The sequence below is a fragment of the Carlito syrichta genome, unplaced genomic scaffold, assembly GCF_000164805.1.
Source record: "Carlito syrichta isolate Samal-C Ts95f unplaced genomic scaffold, Tarsius_syrichta-2.0.1 Scaffold96235, whole genome shotgun sequence".
Classification (NCBI taxonomy): domain Eukaryota; kingdom Metazoa; phylum Chordata; class Mammalia; order Primates; family Tarsiidae; genus Carlito; species Carlito syrichta.
Window position 1 is genome coordinate 1 of NW_007040331.1, and position 4859 is coordinate 4859.

Genomic DNA, 4859 nt, shown 5'->3' on the forward strand with positions numbered 1-4859 from the left:
CGATTTTAATTCTCCCTCACTGATGAAGCTTAGCTTGGCTGGGTAGGTTATTCTTGGTTGAAATTGTTTATCCTTTAGGACTTTGAAGATAGGGCTCCAAGCTCTCCTAGCCTGCAGGGTTTCTGCAGATAAATCTGCTGCTATTCTGATTGTTCTTCCATGGTGGGTGATCTGGCCTTTTTCTCTTGCTGCCTTTAGGATTTTTTCTTTTGAGCCTACTTTATTTAGGTGAATTATTATGTGTCCAGGAGTTGGTCTTCTCATTTGTTGTCTTGCGGGGGTTCTCTGAATCTCTTGTGTTTGAATTTTTGTATCACTGATTAGATAAGGGAAATTTTCTTGAATGATCTCGTGGAAAGTTTGTTCCAATGTGGTCTCTGTTTCTCTTTCTGCCTCAGGGAGTCCGATTATTCTTAGGTTAGGCCTCTTGAGGTAGTCACTCATCTCTTGAAGGTTTTGTTCTGTCTTTTTTAGCTTATTTTCTGTGTTTTTAAGAGTTTGGGTTATTTCTATATTTTGGTCCTCAAGCTCTGAGATTCTTTCTTCTGCTTGGGTAATTCTGCTTTCCATGCTTATCAATTTGTTATTTATTTCATTCACAGTATTCTTTATTACTGTTATCTCAGATATCAGCTCCTTCCTAGTTTCTTCTTGTGTCTCCTCAATTCTTTTTAGTCTCTCCATTATTGTTTTGATATCTACATTTTGCTTTTTGAGACCCTTCATTCTGGGGACTTTTCTTTGTTTGTATTCCACAGGTCAATTTTTCTCAGTGTCTGCTCCTCCCAGGCGTCTGGGAGAGACCCATACTCTTCTTTTTGGTTTTTCTTCATTTCTGTAGATTTTTCTCCCTTTACCCCTTTCCCTCCCCCTCTTCAATTCTGTTTTTGAGGGAAGGTGGGGTTGCTTTTATTTCTCTTCTGCAATGACCTGTTCTTCCTTATGAGGGTCTTCTGGTTTTGTTCACTTTTCCCTCTGCTTTACAGTCTGTCTATTCAGCAGTTTGCAGTCTTGGTCCGTTCAGAGAATCTCACCAGTTCACCTATGCCGTCGCCATCTTGCCCCGTCTCCGCTCTTCTGGATCTTCTAAAATAGTATTTTTTAATATCCCAAGTGAACTCTTAAATAATAAGCTTATGTGCTTCTAAATTCTCACTGAAGAAAAATCTATCATTCAGATTAATACAGTTCTAAAATTTCAAATGAAAGTAAGATATGCTATTAATATAAAAATGTGATTTCTAAATTTCAGGACCTGGGGATAACTCCTTCAGGTCCCCTCCCACTGTGGGAGATTTTCTGTCTTCTCAATAAATCCTGCTTACTAAATAATAATAATAATAAATAAATAAATTTCAGGATCTGATCTTAAAGGCATTTGTATAACTGAGTTTAAGTTCAAAAAAGAAAATAAATTGTTAAAAATTTGGAAAATTCTTATCACTGTAAATGCAGAATTTTTTTAATCCTAACTTCTTTAAGAAAAGACTCCATGAAATGACTTCTAAGCATGAAACTATGACAAATTTTCTCATCTATAATGTAATGTGTATATAATAATTAATTGAAGGAAATAATAATGATAGTAGGAAGCCAGTAGTATTCAATACAACCTCTTCTTTTCTTCTCCTTTTTTCTTTAAAATACTTCTGGAAGTGGAACTCTTTGTCAGTGAGTTATCAAGCAGCTGCAGGACATTTATTCACCAAATTCTTTTCTTGTTATGCAGTGTTTGAAGGTCTTCGCCCCATCTATAAGACATTTCACTTCAGGATGATTCCCCTGCTAGGCGCATCAGGCGCGTCCAAGCCCTGGGAGCACTGACACCCGCGCACACCTGGCTTGGTCACGAGTACCCGGGCGGCGCCGTGCCCAGCCCAGCCCGAGTGCAGGAGCCGCCGCCACCGCCACAGCTCAGGTCTGGTTGCTTTTTAAAGATCTCTTTGTTATTAGTTTTAAGCATTATGATGTGCCTTGGTGTCACTTCCTTCATGGTTCTTGGTCTTGGAGTCCATTGAGCCCCTTGGATCTGTGGGTTTAACAGTTTTTAGAAAACTGTTTCTTCAAAATATTTTTTGTTTCCCCTTCTCTTCTGGGGAATCCAATGGCATGCATATTAGGTGTCTTGAAGTCCCATGGCTCTCTGATGTTAGGTTCATTTTTTTGTCTTTTTCTCCTCTATTTCATCTTAAACAGTTTGCACTGCTATTTATGTCTTCAAATTCATTTACCTTTTCTTCTGAGATTTTTTTTTTTTTTGAGTTGGAGTCTCACTCTGTCACCCAGACTGGAGTGCAGTGGCCACTCCTGGCCACCACAGCCTTGACCTGCTGGGCTCCAGCGATCCTTCTGCCTCAGCCTTCCAAGTAGCTGGAACTACAGGCATGTGCCACCATGCCCGGCTAATTTTTGATTTATTGTAGAGATGAGGTCTCGCCTAGTTGCCCAGGCAGGTCTCGAACTCACAGGCTCAGCCTCCCAAAGCATGGGATCTTCTGAGGTGTTAAATCTATCCCTCATCCCAACCAGGGCATTTTGCATGTCACACATCTCTAGCATTTAGATTTGAGTCTTTTACAACTATTTTTATTTCTCTATTAAACATATTTAGTCTCACCTCTGGCTAGCTCATTGAAAAATACAAATAGTTATGATGATTGTCAACGCCTCTCCTATTTCCTGCCTTTTGCATCATGGTAATTTCTTTTTTTTTTTTTCTGAGTTGGAGTCTCACTCTGTCGCCAAGACTGGAGTGCAGTGGCATGATCCCGGCCACTGCAGCCACGACCTGCTGGGTTCCAGTGATCCTTCCATCTCAGTCTTCCAAGTAGCTGGAACTACGGGTGTGTGCTACCATGCCTGGCTAATTTTTTATTTATTGTAGAGATGAGGTCTTGCCAAGTTGCCCAGGTGGGTCTTGAACCCGCAGGCTCAGGCAATACACTCACCTCGGCCTCCCAAAGCACTGGGATTACAGGCTGAGCCACCAAGTCCGGCCCATGGTATTTTCTAATTGGATGCCAGGCATTGTGAATTTCATACTGTTGGGTGGTGGAACTTTGGTTTTGGTTTCAGGCTAGTTACTTATAGATAGTTTGACCATTCTTTCAGGTTTTGCTTTGAATCTTTGTTCAGCTGGACCAGCGTAACATTTTGTCGGGGTTAATGCTTCTTCACTGCTGGGGCCAAAACCTTCAGAGTTTTCCACCTGATGATGTGCGTTTTAGGAGGGAGGATAAACCCAGTCTCTATCTCTCCATCTTGACAGGAGGCAAACTCAGTTAAGACTGAGTTAAGACTAAGAGAATTAATAGCACCTAATCTGCTCTTGGCAAAATTGCACAACAGAGATGGGCCTATTGTCAGTCCTGGTATGTCTACCGTCCTTCCTTTGCAGACATTTGCTGTCTCTCTTGCAGTTATGCAGGATTGCAGCTCCGTTCTGTCATGGAACACAGGCAGAATTCAGAACATGCACTCCTGTCACATGGCTTCATTTAGATGCAGGAACACACTCTGCATGATTTAAATATTTTGATGTTTATTTCTAGTCAACTGCTTCATATGCACTTGGAATGGTGAGTCAATTTGATGAATAGAGTTGTTTTTCTACATAATTACACCCCCCCCCTTGATGGTTATATCAATTACTGAGAGAACTGTATTAATTTTATTTTTTATTTTTATTCTTTGAGTTGGAGTCTCACTCTGTTGCCCAGACTGGAGTGCAGTGGCCATTCCTTATCTTAAAGTGCACTTAGTGTGGTATTAATCTCACCAAATCCATTTTCTCAGGGTTATATTTGTGTGTTATTCATACATTTCCTGTTCCTTTACTTTCAATCTATGTTTAAACAGCATATGAGAGGTATTTTATTTTTTGTGTAGTCTAGCAAATGCCATTTAGGAGATTTTAGTCTATATATTTAATGTTACTATTAATATGATTAGATTTACGTTTACCATTTTGCTGTTTCCTTTATATTTGTATTATCTGTCCTTTACTCTTTTCTTTCCTGCTTTGTTTGGATAAAATTAATATTTATATTAACTTCACCTCTTTGGTTCTGTTTTCTATGGGGGGATTACAATATACACTTTTAACTTATCACAGTCTGCTGTCAAATAATATCAATTCTTTGTGCAGAGTCAAATTTCTGCCTGGTATTGTTGTATTTCTTTTTTTTTTTTGAGTTGGAGTCTCACTCTGTCACCCAGACTGGAGTGCAGTGGCTGCTCCCTACTGCAGCCTCGACCTGCTGGGTGCCGGTGATCCTTCCTCCTCAGCCTTCCAAGTAGCTGGAACTATAGACACGTGCTACCACGCCTGGCTAATTTTTTGATTTATTGTAGAGATGAGGGCTCACCAAGTTGCCCAGGCGGGTCTCGAACCCGTGGGCTCAGGCAATCCACTCACCTCAGCCTCCCAAGGCACGGGATTACAGGTTGAGCCAACAAGCTCGGCTTGTATTTCTGCCTGTAGAGCTTTTAACACTGTTGGTAATGGTGGTCTGCTGGCAGTGAATTATTGCAGCATTTGCTCATTTTAAAATGTCTTTTTTTGCTTTGATGTATAAAAAATGTTTCCTTTAGCGTTGAATTCTAGGTTGATGGGTTTAGTCTTTAATGTCTTTGGAGATTAAAATCCTGTCTTCTGGATTGCATCGTTTCTGCTGAGAAGTTTGCCATCATTCTTATCTTTGTTCCCTAACAATCTGTTGTTTTTCTCTGGCTGCTTTTGAGATGTTCTCTGTATCAGTGACTTCCAGCATCTGCTATAAAGTGCCTTGTTGTCTTTTTGCTATATTTATTCTGCCTGGTGCTTACTGAGATTCTTGGATGTCTGAGTTTATCGATTT